General features: G+C 34.9%; 1 pseudogene; it reads left to right on the top strand.

Moving 5' to 3' along the window:
- Positions 1-10,882, top strand: part of LOC102836081 — a 161,789-nt pseudogene extending 150,907 nt beyond the window's left edge.
- The last annotated feature ends 8,127 nt before the right edge of the window (positions 10,883-19,009 follow it).

Here is a 19,009-nt window from a genome sequence, read left to right as displayed (position 1 = left end):
TTATCTTCTTCTAGTTGAGTTCTAGTGAAGGAGTTCTGGTAGCGTAGTGGTTATGAATTGGGCTGCGAACCTTAAGGCCAGCAGTTCAAAACTACCAGCCACTCCACGGGAGAAAGATGAGGTGTTCTGCTCCCATAAAGATTTACAGCCTTGGAAACCCTGTATAGGGTCGCTATGGGTCAGAACCGACTCTACGGCACTTAACAACAACAACAAATTGAGTTCTGATCATCAAGCCATCAAAGCTAGGTCAAATGCATACTAGCCACAAGTTTGTGCTCTCTTGTGTGTCTCTCCTCACTTCATATCAGCTAGATACTTCATTCTGTCTTCTCATCCCTTACTTCATCATTTCTTCCATTTTCTTTAGCACTTTTATGCTGGAAAGCAAGTTTCAGAGTTTCTTCTGACATGTATTTTGTCTTTTCTTTATTTTCTGTCTTCTTAGTAAGCTTTTGCTTTTTTACCATATGATGTTCTTTGTGTCATCCCACACCTTTTGTGGTTGTTGGTCATTAATGTCTAATGCATCATACCTGTTCTTGAGGTGATCTTTAAATTCAGGTATGATATGTTCAAAGTCATATTTTTACTCTTTGGACTTGTTTTAATTGACCTAAGCTTTAGCCTGAACTTGCATATGAGCAATTGATGACCTGTTTCAAAGTCTGCCACTGGCTTGTTTTGCCTGATGATATTTTGCTTTTCCATTGTCTCTTCCACAAATGCAGTCAGTTCGAATCCTGTTTATTCTATCTGTGAGGTCCATGTGTATAGTTTCTTTCATGTTATTTTAAAATCAAGTGATTTCCAACAGATCTTCTAACTCCATTTCATAAATTGAGAGTTCTTTAGTAGTTTAAGTAAATAAATTAAGTGTTTGAAATAATTTTAATAAATAAGATACCATTTTCAAGATACATATTGCTGATTATAGAATCCAACTTGAAAAAACAAGAAAGCAAACTTTTATCAGTATAGTTAATTATTTCTTAAACTTGGTGTCAGTATTTGTAAGGAAAGACTGTGGAAAAGATGTACATATGTAAAAATTAATGTCAAGTGGTTCCACTTCTTATGCTCTACTGCTAGGTTATTTTACTTTAATAACAGTCTATATTTAGAAATGTAAATTAAGTATAGTTAATCTTAATGTAGGGATTTGCAATTAATTTTTTCTTGTTGTGTTAATTGCAGTCCAGTTGGTTCCAACCCATAGCAACCCTGTTTAGGTTTTCCCAGGAGCAGCTGATAAGTTTGAACCACCAATCTTGGGATGTTGCAATTCAAACCAACCTTGAGGTCCAACACATTATCCTGCAGCACTTTCATTAATTATTTCAACTGATGTTGAACAAAATAAGTCAGATTGAACTACTGGCAATTTAAATTTTTATCTTACCTTTTTAATCATATAGAAATTTCCAAGGTTCTACTTTAAAAAAATTCTTAGTATGAGATATCAAGTAGCCTAAGATAAATTTGGTATGGTTTAGAACAGAAGGTGAAAAATTGAGGAGAGTTGTGATTTTGAGTTGGATGAAAGCTCAACACTAAAAGAATTACTAACAACAATAATGTTAAGAATATAAGCTAGGTTTCCAGATGGAGGCTTTCTTTATTTTTAAGTATTTTGTTTTATTATTATTGTTAAAATTAGTAAGTATATTATTAAAATTAGTAAGAATACTTAGGTCTATTAAATGATGTTTTTATCCATAAATAACTTATTTTAATTAGAAAAATTATAATTTTCTGAAAATAATTTTGAAGAAATGTGATAAGAATACACATATTATTGATAGTTGCAACTAAAAAAAATTGTTTTATAAGCAAGAACAACAGAAGAACAGCAGCTTATTTGCATGGAATCTCAGAATTGCACAAGTAATTTTCTTTTTTCTTTGGAATTTTTTCTTTCTTTTTTGGGTTTATATATAAAAGCATTTCTGTCAGCTCTGAAAGCTAACAGCTCAAGGTACAGCATGAGTCCAAAATCTAATAGCAACCTTAAAATAAATTATTTTTATTCCATGCAATAAGGCAAAATCGTTTTGCTAATGGATCACAAAGAGAGTAAGAACATGACACAAATGTTAGTCTGAACTGAATATAGTGAACACACAATTAGTTCTATAGACTTCACTGCTAATGTCTATGTAAGTTTTTGAACAGATGGGGATATCAAAGAGGTGATGCTATTGTGTTGTTTTATGTTCAAGATGGATTTTTTAAGTGTCTTAATTTAAATTGAGTAACTCATAATGTTTGCATTCAAAAACTCATGTTGTTGTTGTTAGGTGCCATTGAGTTGATTCCTACTCACAGTGACCTTAAACACAATAGAATGAAACACTGCCTGATGTTGAATCATCCTCACAATTTTCATATGCTTGAGTCCATTGCTGTTGCCATGGTGTCAATCTATCTCATTGGGAGTCTTCCCCATTTTTGCTGACCCTCCACTCTATCAAGCATAATGTGATTCTCCAGGGTCTGGTCCCTCCTGATAACATATCCAAATTTTGAGAGAAAAAGTCTGGTCATTCTGGATTTTAAGGAGCATTCTGACTGCAATTCTTCCTAGACAGATTTGTTTGTTCTTCTGACAGTCCATGGTAATTTCAGTATTCTTCTCCAATATACCATAACTCAAATGCATTGATTCTTCTATGGTCCTCCTTATTCATTGCTCAACTTTCATGTGCACATGAAGTACCATGGCTTGTGTCAGTAACACTACAGTTCTCAAACTGATATCTTTGCTCTTGCACACTTTACAAAGATCTTGTGAAAAGGATTTGCCTTATGCAATTGCTGTAAAATGTCATTGAGCTGATTCCAACTTACAGCAAACCTTTATAGATTGCTGAGGCATTTAAATCTTGTGGAAATAGAAAGGCTCATCTGTCTTCCACAGAGTGTCTGGTGGGCTTTAACCATTAACCTTATGGTTTGCAATCCATTGCTTATACTATGATTTCCTAACTGCTGTTTTCATGAGTGTTGATTGCAGATGCAAGCAAAATGGTGAAAGAATACAACCCTGGTGCACATACTTCCTTATTTTAAACCATTCAGTATTGCCATGTTCTATTCATATAGCTGCCTTTTGGTCTAAGTATGGGTTTCTCATGAGCACGGATACAATGTTATTAATAGTTTGACACGATCCTCACAGTTGAAAGGTTTTTCATAATCAATAAAACACTTGTTGTTGTTATGTGCCTTGGAGTCAGTTCTGACTCATAGCAACCCTGTACAGGGTTTCCGAGGCTATAAATTTTTACAGGAACAGAAAGCCTCATCTTTCTCCTGTGGAACAGCTGGTAGTTTCGAACTGCTGACCTTAAGGATCGCAGCCTGATTCGTAACCACAAACTACCAGAGCTCCTTCTAGTAAGCATGTTTTTGGTATTCTCTGCTTTCAGGTAAGATCAATCTGACATCAGCAATGATATCCCTAGTTCCACATCCTTTTGTGGATTAGATTTGAATTTGTGGCAGTTCCCTGTTGATGTACTGTTTTCGACTGTTTTTGAACTATCTTCTACAAAAGTTTACTTGCATGTAACATAAATGATATTGTTAAATAATTTCCACATTCTGTTGGTTCACATTTCTTTGGAAGGGGCACAAGTATGGATCACTTCCCATCAGTTGGTCAAGTAGCTGTCTACCAAATTTCTTGGTATAGATGAATGAGCTCCCCTAGTGCTGTGTCAGTTTCTAGAACGATTTCAATTTGTGTTCTGTCAATTCCTGGAACCTTTTTTTCAAGTCAATGCCTTCAATGCAGCTTGTACTTCTGTCTTCAGTACCACTTATTCTTGATCATGTGCTACCTCTTGAAATGGTTGATCATTAACTTTTTCATTTTGGCACAGTGATCTTGTGTATTCCTTCCATCATCTATTGATGCATTTTGCCCTTTGGTGGTTGTTGTTATTAAGTACCGTGGAGTCGGTTCCAACTCATAGTGACCCTGCACAGGGTTTCTGAGGCTGCAAATCTTTATGGGAGCAGAAAGCCTCATCTACCGTGGAACAGCTGGTAGTTTCGAACTGCCGACCTTGAGATTAGTAACCTGATTCGTATAAATTATTATATATGCCTGAGTGTTTAAAAAAAAGAGCTAAAATGAATAAAGAGAAATACTGTTAACTGGTGGTACATGGAGAGTACTATAATCATTTGTAATGAAACAAAGTATATGATTTGTTGAATGTAAAACTGATGATCTGACTTGTACACTTTCACTTGATTCATAATAAAAACTAAAAAAAAGTATTTTCAATGAGTAAATCATTGGTATTATGAAATTCTTTAATGCGATCTCCATTATAATTTCTATCATCAAAAACATATTTTCCATTTACTGATTGATCCTTCCTCTTTGTTTCCAATTTTAGCATTCCAACCACAGAAATTCACAATGTAATTTGATTGAATGTTTGATAAATTTTAGGTTGAATAAGGTTGTAGAATTCTTCAGTTTCTTCATCACTGACTTTATTGATTCATGTGTAAATCTGATTAATAACAGGTCTTTCTTATAAGCATACAGATACTATCTAAACAGAGATAGCATTATATTTCAAGACAAAAAAACTTGTCAGGTGTATTTGAGTTAGTACTGACTCAACTTGATGCATAACAGGGCGAAACACTGCCCTCTCCTGCACCAACCAACCACACAATCATTGCTATGTGTGAGATATTTAGTATAAGCTTGCAGTTTATATTAAAAGTCTTTTTGCTTACATTTTATTCAATGTTTTTTATAGTATTCCAGAATAGATCATTCCTTTTGCAAATCATTATTGATTATAAAATATAAACTTTGAAGATACATCTGCATACACCAAAAACAAATTCTAGACATAGAAACAATGGCTTGTGGAATATAAATGACATTCCTTGAAATTGTTTATGTGCACACTCATAAAAGTGCACTTAGTAGATGTAATTACAGTTTTTACTACAGTGTAATCAAACAGCACATTCATCATGTTTATTGTCTGCTTTGCTGAGAATTATATAAATCAACTTGAATCAAAGAAGGCAATGAGTTGCTTCTTTCTCCCCACCTGCTGATAATAATTGTAAACAAGCAACAGCCAAAGGGAGAAAAAAAAAACTTTCATATAAAAAATGATAAATGATATGATTTCCTATTCACAGTACTTGTGGCTCAGACCAAAAAAATCAATATGTGCATTGTAATTATTATACATTGTTTCTTTGGCACTGAAATTTATCCTGTGATGTGAACCACTATTATTTTCCTTCTCTGACTAAGGAGAAAGATGATTTTCCCATGATGATAAAGTTTGAGTGCCTCGTATTTGTTTACATGGCTTATCAAATGATTTCAAATTATTACATCCATCAAATCCATTGTTCCTTGTGGCATAATTTTCCTACATTTAAATAAAAGGGAAAGAATCGTTTTCATATTTCTACTTATTAACAAGATGGTCTAAATTTTGAGTTTGGGTATAGTTTAAAATTTTTTGTTCTTCCAAAAGAAATGCTTCTCATCATAAGGAGGAAAATGCATACTGATAAGTGGCATTACAGAATTGTTCAGCAAAGCTAATAAAAAATATATTAGCCTTGAGTTCTCATCTTGTGTTACTACATTGCACCATCCAAGGGGTCCAGCTTTCTAAAATAAAAGGGGAATTGTTAAGGGGTCAAGAGTAAGAAAGGGCATGCACTTTACTCAATTAGAGGAATTTGAGAAGACAGTACCACTGTAGGGAATTACTGAAAAGCAGAAAATAGGGAGATGGGGTATTCTCATTTGTGGCAAATGAAACCTAATTTACTTTTCCTCGTGAGAAAAACTAATAGAAACAATGGAAAAACAAGCAAACTGTGTCTTTCAAATGAGCCAGTATCAAGGTGGAAGTATCAGTAGACAATGAAAATACTCATAGGCTATCATTTTTTACTCCACAGAGAAGCATCCTTTGGCAAGCTCATCAGGAAAAAAATTCTTCTTTTCTGCTCACGGAATTTTCACTGATTTTATAAACTTTCTAAAGTCGTAAAATAATCGCCAGTCAAATACCACTTCAGAGAATTAGTTAAGATGATCCAAAAAAGATGATTTCATAATACTCTCCTGTGGGTAAACATCTGAAATAATCAGCTTCTGTGGGTAAATATCTAAAATAATTCAAAAGTGATAACACTCGTTGTGGGTATAGCTTTGGTCTTTTGGCCAGACTTCCTAAGCCTAGTTGGTTGCTCTTCAATGGCTGTTCATGGGTGAGAAGTAGGTTCAAGATTAAAGAGCAGTGGAAAAATTGTAGTAGGAGAACTGGATCAACAGAATTTTCTATGGATGGACACTGAGGGATAGAAGGGTATATGGAGGAAAAGATGGCTCAGACAAGAGGCTAATGATTTTAATCTTTGATTATTCTAGTTCATATTCTGCAGTGCCAAGGAAGAGCCAGTGGCAAAGTCAAGTAAGGAGACTGAAATTCAGTAGTAATCTTACAATTTGAGCAATTCACATTTTTATTATCTTTTTTCAGAGAGGAACATATATACCAAATGTTGAAATACTAAGTTTCATAAATGATTTTATATGATTGGAGATATGTTTTACAGAGACACATGCTCAATCAAAACCTGTGGGAAAATGAATTGTCTTTTAAATTTTCATATTAATTTTCTTAGTCATATTTAGTGATACCAAAGCAGTATACTAGCTACTTTTTTTATCTTGTTTGACTTTATTAATCTAGATATCTGGAAACCTGAAATATACTGAATATTATAAAAAAAAAACCCTTTGTTTAGCATATTAAAAATTTTAGCAAGGAGTTTATAGACAATTTTTATAGCATATAGAGATATTATATTAAATGAAATATAATAATGATTATGCAAAGACCTGGAGTAAAAAATTATAAGGGAAGAACAGTCTAACCATTTTTTAAGCTGAAAAAAATGCAAGCCTTGACTTGCAATGTTGAAAGATTCTATGGGCATAATGCATCAGAAAAGATGGAAGATGCACAAAGAATCACTGTATGAAAAATAAATGTTTGATGTGCAAGCATTTCAACAGATAGCATATGATCAAGGACCAACGATACTGAATTCAGAAGTACAACCTGCACTGAAGGCACTGACAAATAACAAGGCTCTAGGAATTGGTGGAATCCAAGTTGAAATTTTTCAATATACTGATGAAACACTGTAGGCACTTACTCTATGCCAAGAATTTTGGAAGAGAGCTGCCTTGCCACTTAATTATAAAAGATTCATATTTCTGTCCATTCCATAAACACGAGACCTAGTGGAGTGTGAAAATCATCAAACAACATCGAACATACCACATGCAAGTAAACTTTTGCTGAAGATAACTCAAAAATGACTGCAACAAAGCATCAACAGGGAACTTCCAGAAACTCAAGCTGGATTCGGAAGAGAACATGGAATGGGGGTTATCATTATTGACTTCATATGGCTCTCGGCTGAAGGCAGAAAGATGTTTACTGGTGTTTTACTGACGATGCAGAGGTTTTTAACTGTGTGGGTGATGGCAAGCTATGTATAACATTGCAGAGAATGAATATTCCAGGACACTTACTTGTGCTCATGAGGGACTTATATATATGCAATCTTACAGACACGAGGCTACTGAATGTTTTAAAATAAGAAAACGTGTGTCAGGATTATATTCTTTCACCATATTTATTCAATCTGTATAGTAAGTAAGAATTCAAGATGTTGGATTATAGGAAGAGGGATGTTGCATCAGGATTAGATGAACACTCATTAATAACTTGTGATACACAAATGATAGATACAACTTTGCTTGCTGGGTGCAAAGAGGACCTAAATGCTTACTGATGAAGATTAAAGACTACAACCTTCAATATGGATTCACCTCAATGTAAGGAAAACAAAATAATCACGAATAGACTAATAACATCATGATAAACTGAGAAGAGAGTGAATTTGTCAAATACCTCATTTTTCTTGGATCTAAAATCAACACTAATGGAAGCAGTAGTCGAGAAATCAAAGGATGTATTAGTACAATAGGCAAATCTGCTACATAACAAAAATGTTTTTACAGTGTTCAAGAGCAAAGATGTAAATTTGAGACTACAGTGCACCTGATCCAAGCCATGCTATTTTCAATAGCCTCATATGCATGCAAAAGTTGGATATTGAAAAAGGAAGACAGTGGAAGAATTGATGTATTTGTGTTAGGGTTTGTTGGCAAAGTATATTAAAAATGCCATGTGGTGCCAGAAGAACAAACAAATCTGTCTTGCATCCACATGCTTCTTAGAAGTCAGGATGTAGAGACTTCATTTCTCATACTTTGGGCATGCTATCAGGTGGTACCAGTCCCTGGAGAAGGATATCTTCCTTGAAAAAGTAGAGGGTGAGTGAAAAATAAGACCTCCAGTGAGATGTATTGACACTGTGCCAGAAGCAATGGGCTCAAACACAACAATTGTGAGGATGGTGCAGAATCAGACAGTGTATCATTTTGTTGTGCGTAGGGTCACTATAAGTGGAAACTGATTTGGAGCCACTGGTGTAATGTTATGGAGGCACTGGTATGATGCTATGGATTAATGCGCTGAACTAAAAGGTGGTTTGAAATGCAAGGTCAGCAGTTCAATCTGTCAGCCGCTCCTCAGAAATCCTATTATAGGGTTGCTATGTGTAGCGTAGTGGTTACAAATCAGGCTGCGAACCTTAAGGTCAGTGGTTCAAAGCTACCAGTCGCTCTGCGGGAGAAAGATGAGGCTTTCTACTCCCGTAAAGATTTACACCCTCAGAAACCCTGTACAGGGTCGCTATGGGTCGGACCCGACTCGATGGCACTTAACAACAACAACAACATGTGTCAGAACTGACTCAACAGCACTTAATAACAACAACAACAAAAGAACAATAAGGAGTTCTGGTGAGCTGTTGCAGGATAAAGCTCTGGACTGCAAGGCCAATTTGAATTGCAAGGTTGGCAGGCAGTTCAAACTCACCAGCTGCTCCTCACAAATGATAGCCAAGGCCGCTATGAGCCTGAACCAACTCAACAGCACTTAACAACAACAACAACAATAAGGGAGACTTTCAAATACTAAAATCCATAAGAGATTTTAAAACAAATTGCAACACGAAACTGTGTTCCTCAGTGCAAACACGTATCAGTGAAGGGAAGAGTGACGCTTACAGGCTTGAGGAATTTGTACATTATAGCCCTAAGCAGTAAATGATGACTAACCATGGAAATCCTACACAGGGTCGTTATGAGTCAGAATCGACTCCATGGCACATAACTACCAACAACAACAACCTGTGGAAAGGATGACCACTAGGAACCCACACTGAGAAAAGAAAAATAAGAACAAAAATTTAGTAGAAGCATCAATGACAGCCCACATAGAGAAGGAATAAAAACAAAAACCTAAATTAGAGTTGATTAAAAAAAATTACTAAATAACCAATTTTCATCAAAGTATGAACCATCAGATACACAAAGAAACAGGAATGAATAGATTTAAGGGAAAAAAAAATTAATCTGATTTAGAGTAGACCTTGAGGGTAATTTTTGGTGGCAAAGATATTAAAACAGCTGTTATAAATATGGAGTACTGTTATGACTGTGTGGGATAAAGCACTGGAACTCAAGGTCAGTGTGAACAACAAGGGTGGTGGTTCAAACTCACAAGCCTCTCCTTGGAAATACTGTACAAGGTAACTATGACTCAGAACCAATTCAAAGGCGCTTAACAATGCCAACAACATAAATATAATCAGAGACTAATGTAGAATGAAAGAAATGATAAACCTTATACTCCATACCAACAAAATTTATAAACACAAAGAAGCAAAAATTATGTAAGTGAGTCAAAGTTCTTTTTTCTATAATAACGCTTTAGTTACACTGATCAAGGAAATAGAGAGCTATCTATCATTAAAATAAATAATTGATAAGGTATCAATACAGAAATCAAGAAGTCATAAGGCAGTAATACAAAAATGTATGTCAATCAATTTGCTAAGTAAAATTAAGTAGATACATTTTTAGAAAGAAGTAAAATATATAGTGTCTTGAGAGGAAATGCAACATCTGAATAGATTTATGTCATTTGAAGATAATTGAGTTGGAACCACTCATATATTTCTCACAGAAATGATACAGTTGATCTGCAAAACAGTTTAACAGTTTCTTAAAACAGAATTGTGTTGTTTTTATTGTTATTGGTAAGTGTCATTGAGTCTGGTGTGACTCATGACAACCTTATATAGGATTTCCAAGGAGTGGCTGGTGAGTTTGAACCACCAACCTTGTGGTTTAAACCAACCAATCAGTCCAGTGTTTTATCCCATCAATCAATTCTACTCCAAGGTATATATACCAAGAGAAATAAAAACATATGTCCTTAAAAAGACTTGTATGGGATACTCATAACATCAGTATTTATGAGGAGGATTCAAAATGTTCATGGAAAAATTGAATTAAAAGATAATGCAATTTTTTTGTGAAAATTTTGAGGCTGCATCATATAATAGCACCCACTGGAAACAATTAACTAGCAGATAATTTATCATCATGGATATAAGATTTTTTTGTAAGATGTTACATGATACAGGCTATGTATCTTATTAGAAATCATGAACATCTATACATTCTCAAATACATGCAATGGCTCTGCTATCAAGCAAAGTGGATTATATATACACAAGAACATAATTCACTCTATTTCTCCTTGTACATATTTACATAGAATATTCATTCTCTGAATACTGATTTTTTTTTCTTTTCAGAAAAGTAATGGATGAAGAGATAGATAAAGGGGATATGTTAATCAGGAAAATTGGGGAATCTTAACAATCTCATTGAGCTGATAGCATTTTAGCAGAGAATGGAAAGGAGTGAAGATGTGATTCATGAAATAGTAGTTGTAAGGGAACATGCAAGTAAAAATTGTTCTTTTTTTTTGTTCTAAGAGCAGTAAAAAGACCAGAGAGAATGGAGTATATACAAGGGAAATGACAGTAACAGGATAATATGACATAGAGTATGGAAGAGGATTGATGATGTAGAGCTTTGTAAGCTTTGAAAAGGTTTTCAGTAGATCAGTTATACAATATGACATATTTTAACAAAACGACACAGGGTTGGCTATTGAATAGACTGAAAGAAGTAGCATGGAAGGCATTGTGAACCAAAGAAGGAAGTTAAGAGACTATCTACAAGATTATTAAAATGAATCAAGATGATGGTATCTACAGCCATGGCTATATGTTGGAAGTGATAAGAAGTGACTAGATTTTATATATATATATATATTATGATAGAGTGTGGGGCCTTAAATTTACTTGATATGACTTTTATATCCAAAGTTTTCTTAATTCCCACCAAGTGATTAGGTAAGACCATGCCAGTAATGTGGGGTTGGCTAGTTTTAGCCTCCAACTAGATGTAAAAGAAGCTATCTTAGAAGCAAAGATGGAAGGTTTCAGGACCATCAAGAAAAGCAAAGCAAGAGTGGAACATGAGACGGCAATGTAAGACAGAAAGAGGTGAAGGCAAGAGTAAACAGCAAGAGACAGAGGCAGAACAACTGCGGGCTCTTGGTCCATGGACTGAGGCAGAGGCTAAGGGGCCACGTAACTGAGAAGCCAAAGACAAGAGTGAGGCATGTTTGTAGTATGGCAGACAAGAGGCATTCCTGTGATTAGAAAACTTGTACATCATGAGTTGATTTTAATCCTAAATTGTACCCTGTTCACTTACCTAATACACTTCATAATTGTGAGTAGTATTGAGTTCTGTGTGGCCATTGCAATGGATTATCTTCACAGATGTGTAGCAGAGAGTGCTGTGGGAAGGACGGTTGGTGTCTAAATGGGGTAAAGAAGATTGTAGAGTAGAAGCTTGTCTGATCTTCACTTCATAAGAATTGGCCTTGGACTGCTTTTGAGTTTGATACTCTTTTCCTCTTGTGAAACTAGGGAAAGTCAAACATAGTTCCTACATGGTTTTTTGTTTGTTTGTTTTTGTTTTTTTGTTTTTGCATAGAGCCATAGTGTTTCCTTATACACTGAACATGGGGTGTGTGAAAGAGAAGACTCAAGAAAACAATAAGTTTTTCGACATGAGGAATTAGTATAATGGAGTTGCCATTTCCTGAGATGCAAGATTCTAGGAGGAAAATCTAAGAATATGGATTTTGTTCATGCAGAGTTTGGATGCTTATTAAATAACTGAGTGTAAATAAGTAGATGCTTGAATATGTAATTCTAGACTTTAGGATAGGTGTCTGGATTGTATATATAAATTTGTTGGTTGCCAGGATATTGATGCTACTTAGCATTATTGGATTAAGTAAGATTACCAGCAACATTAATGACAGAGAAAAAATGTGTCCCATCAAAAAAAGATGGAGAAATAAGGAATGACCATAGAGGAAAAGAACCACCAAGGTGCTGTGTCTTAAAATAAAATTGTATTATATCTTTATCGCTATATAGAGGTCACTCTAAAACATATTAGCTTAAAAAAATAATGTATTTGCTCATGATTGCCTGGATTCACCAGTCTATGTGGTCTATTGGCATGACTTGTCTATTCTTTCTGTAATAACACCCAGACTTATTTTTGTGTCTGGATCCTCAGCAGGACAGGCTGACATGGCAGAGACCACTTCTCACTTGGTCTCCCATTGTTTAAGAAATAAACTTGGGCTAGTTCACATGGTCGCAACTTGCCAAGACAGAGAGTACAAATTATCTACTGTCTTTTGAGTTTAAGGATTAGAACTCATATAATATCACCTGTAACATTCTACTGGTCAAAGTGAACAACAAGTTGAACCAATGTAAAAGCAATTGGAAAGCAAAAGCTACATTTTTTACAAAAAGCTTCAAAGAAATTGTGAAGATTCTTTGCAATCTGCCCCATTAAGTACCAAAATAAAATAAAAATAAAATAAGCTTAAAGAATAGAAAATGTCAAACTGTCTAATGTTACAGAGAGTAAGATAAGTCCAGAATTTACCTTTCATTATGGAAACAAGATTCAGCCTAATTTTCTATGAAATTAAAGAAGAAATGTGGAATATTATAGGACTATGTGTAATTATTCTGTGGCAATTTTAATCTTATAACACTTTGTGCCAGTCCATGAATTAACATGGGCTTGTAATGAACATTACAAAACCAACAGAGCCATTATTCATCATATTTTTATAGGGTTTTAGTTTTCAGCTCATGGTTGTTCCTTTGCTTATTCACCAACAAGCAACCTGGTATTTTGTAAGTTAAAGAATGTTATTGGAAATTGTATTTTCAAACAAATCTAGGGCAGCACCATGACTACTAATACCTTATTCTTCAAAATGAAAACCTTAATGGTATATTTTTTTTTACATATGAGTGCTTGATATACTACATGTGTATTAAGAAGGAGGGCTTAAAAGTTTGAAATTGAGAGAAATACAAAAGATTTGAATATATAACTTTGCATTTTAATTTTCTATTTAAAAGCATGATTACATATGACCTGAAGAGTAGCAAGAAGTTCACTTAAAAAAACACTAAGTAATTCTTCTTTTCCATTAAGGCAAAAATATAAAAACTACTTTCAACACTGTTCCTCAATTTAATGCAATTTAGTGTATAATAATGAAGTACTCTAATATGCCAGCTATTATAAGAAAGAAAGAAAAAAGAAAATGCAAAATTTTGAAAGCTACCTCTTTCCTTACATTTTGGTGTAATATTTTCAGATAAAGGTAAATACAAAACGAAGACTACTGAGTATAAGTTGTGAGGAAAATCACTATTAAAACTGTTGTTTTAATTCCATATTTTATATTTCAAATTAAGTAACTGTCTTAGTTAACTAGTGCTTATGTAACAGAAACACCACAAGTGAATGGGTTTAACAAACAGAAATATATACTCTTCCACAGAGTAGGAGGCTAGCAGTCTGAATTCAAGGTACCAGTTCTAGGGGAAGAAGTTCTCTATATATCTGCTCTAGGGAAAAGAAGGTCCTCTCAACATCTGTGGACTCTGTATTCTTTGGAGAACTCCATGTATCTGGCCTCAATCTTCCCCTGAGGCTAGAAGGTTCCCAACTCGTCTTGTCTTCAATCTTCAGTATCCAATGCATCAAATACATGTCCAATCAATGCCCATGGAAACAGCCATCAGGAAATAAAATGACATATTACTTTGAGTCAAATTACTGCACAAGGTCTCTTTAGAATCAAAGAAGGCTTCTTTGAAATGTTAACATTTGAATAAACTCTTGAAGGATATGGGGAGTTTGTCAAACATAAAGGTAGAGCAATATGTGTAGGATTGTTGTTGTTAGGTACCATCAAGTCAGGTCTGACTCATAGTGACCCTATGTACACCAGAAGGAAACACTGCCCAGTACATAAATTCAGAGAATTACACATGAGATATAAATGATACGTTATTGTTGTTATGTACGGTTGAGTTGTTACCTAATCATAGTGACCTTATGCCCAACAGAACCAAACATTGCTCAGTCTTGTGCCTACATCACAGTCTTTGAGCTTATTGTTGTTACCACTGTTCCAGTCCATCTACTTGGGTCTTCATCTTCTTCACTAACTCTACACTTTACCAAACATGATGTCATTCGCAAGGGATTGATCCTTCCTGGTAATATGTCCAAAGATTGACAGACAAAGTCTGGCCACCCTGGTTTCTAAGGAGCATTCTGGTTATACTTCTCCCAAAATAGATTTGTTTGTTCTTTTGGCAGTCTATGGTATTTTTAATATTCACCTCCCACATCATAACTCAAATGTACCAATTCTATGGTATTTCTTATACATTGTCCAACTTTCACATGTATGTGGGGATATTGAAAATACCATGGAGCTGGTCAGGTGCACCTTAGTCCTCAAACTGACATTATTACTCTTGAACACTTTAAATAGGTCTTGTGCAGCAGACTTGCTTAATGCAATGTGTAATTTGATTTCTTTAATGCTGCTTCCATGAATGTTGATGGTAGATCCAAGCAAAGTCAAGTCTTGACAACTTCAACCTTTTCTCCATTTACCTTGATGTTGTTTATTGGTCCAATGGTGAGGATTTTCATTTCCTTTGCATTGAGAAGCAGCCTATACCAAATCTTCATCAGTAAATATCTTAAGTCCTCTTCACTTTCAGTGAGCAAGGTTGTAATCATCTACATATAACGTTGTTAATGAGCCTTTCTCCAATCTTGATGTCATGTGCATCTTCACATAATACAACTTCTCAAATTATTTGCTCAGAATACAGATTGAATAAGTATGGTTAAAGAATACAATCCTGGCACACACATTTCCTAATTTAAAACCATTCATTGTCCCCTTTTTCTGTTTGAACAACTGCTTCTTGGTGTATGCACAGGTTCATAATGAGCACAATTAAAGTTTTCTGGAATACACATTCTCTGAAATACCATGGTGCACACAATTAAAAGCCTTTTTGCAGTTAATAAATTACAGGAACATTTTACTTTTATTCTCTGCTTTCAGGCAAGATTCCTCTGATTGGGTCATTGAGAAAAAACATCCTCTTCTGAATCCAATTTGAACCTTTGGCAGTTCCCTGCCAATGTGCTATTACAGCCATTGTTAAAATTTTACTTGCACACAATATTAATGATATTGCCTGATGATTTCTTCGTACCATTGGGTTGTCTCTCCTTGGAATGAACACAAATATCAATCTTTTCCAATGAGTTGGCCAGGTAGCTGTCTTACCAATTTCTTGGCATGGATGAGTAAGTATCCCCAGTGCTGCATCAGTTTTTTTGTTTGTTTCTTTGTTAATATTTCTATTTGTATTTCATCACTTCACAGAGCCTTGTTCTTTGCCATTACCGTCAGTGTACCTTGGACTTCTTCCTTCAATATCATTGACTCCTGATCATATGCTACCTCTCCAATGGTTGAACAGTGACAATTTCTTTTTGGTACAGTGACACTGCATATTCCTTATATCTTCTTTTGATGCTTTCTGAATCGTTAAATATTTTCCCCATTTTTTTCTTGTTCTTTAGTGTCATCGAGTAGGTTCTGACTCACAGCTACCCAGAATAGAGTTTCTGATAAGCAGGTCATGGATTTAAACTGCTGACCTTGTGGTTCACAGTGCAGAGCTAATCCTACTGTGTCACACCAGGAGTTGATTTGGTGCCTAGAATCCTTCAACATTTCCAGTTGAGGCTTGATTTTTTCTTTCAACTTGAGAAATGCTGAACGTGTTCTTCTTCCCTTTTTGTTTTCTAACTCCAGACCTTTGCACATTCCATTGTAATACTTGACTTTGTCCTTTAGAATCATGTTTTGAAATTTCTGTTCAGCTCTTGTACTTCCTTATTTCTTCCATTTGCTTTAGCAACTTTGTTCAGTGCTGTAAAGTGGGTCCCAATTGTGTATAGAGTTTCCAAGGGGCTGCTGGTGGATTTAAACCGCCAACTGTGAATTAGTAACTAGTACTTAATCTACTTTGTAGATAATATAGCTATATGTTGTTGTTGTTGTTGTTGTGAAGTGCCGTCAAGTCAGTTCCGACCCAGAGAGACCCTGTATAGGATTTCCGAGGAGCAACTGATGAGCTTGAGCCACTGACCTTGCAGTTCAAATGGCTTTGCAGTCTGGCACATTAACCTACAGTGCCATACCAGGACTCCAGTATAGCTATATGTTGTTGTTGTTGTGTGCCGTGGAGTCGGTTCCGACTCATAGCGACCCTGCAACGGGTTTCCGAGGCTGTTAATCTTTACGGGAGCAGAACGCCTCATCTTTCTCCCGCGGAACCGCTGGTAGTTTCGAACTGCTGACCTTACGGTTAACAGCCCGATTCGTAACCACTACGCTACCAGATATAGGGAGATTTAAATTTAGGTTTGAATATAGATGACATAGTTATATATGGCATCGATATAGTTAGACATTGTCTTTGTTAAGTGCCATTGAGTTGGATCCAACTCATAGCGACCCTGTCTAGGGTTTCCAAGAAGCAATTGGTGAATTTGAACCACCCACCTTGTAGTTAAAACTGACCTTGTGGTCCAGTACATTATCCCACAGGGCCACACCAGGATTTCAGATAAATATATAGACACATGCATATGCATGAAACAAAGGAGAATATTTTAATTTGAGGAGGAATCGACTCCTGGTGTGGCACTGTTGGATAAGTACTAGACTGAGAACCACAAGGTGAGCAGTTGAAACCCACTAAATGCTCTTTAGAACTCTGTACACAGTTGCTATGTGTTGGAATTGACTTGAGAGCACTTCACAATAGATGAATGATATTCACAAAAACACATACTATGTAAGTTTTTGTGTGAAAATTTGGTATCTTATAATTTTACATGTGTATATTAAGTATACACTGAAACCTTTGAAGGAGGGGACAAGTACTTGACAGAAGGTTACAATGTAAGTGGACCTCTAGTTCAACAAAACTAAAACAATAAAACTTGATTTTATCAACTGTTCTTGGTAACTTCCCATGGGATATAACAACTATTTCAGATAAGGAATGGTGGATGGCAATATCTAAATTTATTTTGTGAAAAAATAGAATTGTTAAATTTTTAGATCCACACTAAAATGTGTCATCTATTCTCAACTCCAAGAAATAAAAGCAGATAGAACCTAAATGAAATAATATCATAGTTGATCAAATGTCTATGAAAAATGGAAACATAGGTTACATTAGATTTATCTCAGACAAGAAATGCACACACATCAGACCAAATATGTAGAGGAGTGATAGTGGCACCTTGATCAACCAGAAATACTTCGAATTTTATTAAGTAACAAAATTGATTTATAAAAACTGTCAAAGTGTGCTAAAATAAAATACAAATATTTTAATGCAACATTCAAACATTTCAGATAAAGACATTTTATCTATAAATTTGTCCTAACAAACTATCCATAGGAGGGGGCTTCAAAAATTCATGGAAACATTCCATCATCTTTTAATTCCACTTTCCACAAACTTTTTGAAGCTCTTTTGTATGTTTGCTGGTAAAATTGAATTTATGACTCTAAGTGCTTTCTTTATGTAGTTTCCTTTTATTGTGGTATTTTATTACCCAACTAAAAAACTCCATTAAAATATTTCCAAAGGTCTCCAGCAAGCTGATCCTATATCAGACAATAGGCCAGAGCATCTTCAAAAACAGCTTGTTCAACCTCTTTAACCTGAAATATTGTAATACAAAACTGTCATAATGTAGAATACCTGCCTTTTTAGGATTATGACAGTTTCCAAGGAGGGGGGAAGCTGATAGCCACTATTATAATACAATGTAAGGTAGAATCTAAGATGGATGAATGTTGTTGTACTCACACAAATACCTCATCTCTACCCCCCCCACACACACACACAGACACACACACACACACACACACAGTGCTAGGAGAATGACAGGAGAATCCGCTATGCACTGAAGGATTCTGTAGTAAACTTACTGAAAAAAAAAAAATGTGGCTGGATTTTATTATCATTTAAAATACCAATGTTGGTGTCAAACATGCATTAGATCACTTACATTTCTTATGACTTGAAAAATTAGTGATGATTTATTTACATTTGTGATGATTTCACCTTTTGTGTCAAGAAAAGACAAAAAACAAAGTATAAGTTGGATAGTCATGACTAATAGTAATATAAAAAGCAAATGAAGAACTTGCACTCATTTCAAATCTATGAAGTACTAAAAAAATGTTTCAGTTTCTTGTGTGGGTCACCAAGAGAAATACTGTATTTGTATCCATAAGAATTATGTCCTTGCTTCTAATGATTGGTTATTAAGAGTAAGCGATTCCATTATAACTAATAAGTCTTTATTTACAATGTAATTTTTTTTTTTTTTTTTTTGTGGGAGATGAACAGATTCTGATGAAGGAATAAGCTTTATTGAGAATTGATCTTATCCATAACATTGAACCAAAGA

The sequence above is a fragment of the Chrysochloris asiatica genome, unplaced genomic scaffold, assembly GCF_000296735.1.
Source record: "Chrysochloris asiatica unplaced genomic scaffold, ChrAsi1.0 scaffold00066, whole genome shotgun sequence".
NCBI lineage: Eukaryota > Metazoa > Chordata > Mammalia > Afrosoricida > Chrysochloridae > Chrysochloris > Chrysochloris asiatica.
The sequence above is the reverse complement of the archived record's forward strand: the minus strand, read 5'-3'. Positions and strand labels throughout refer to the sequence as shown.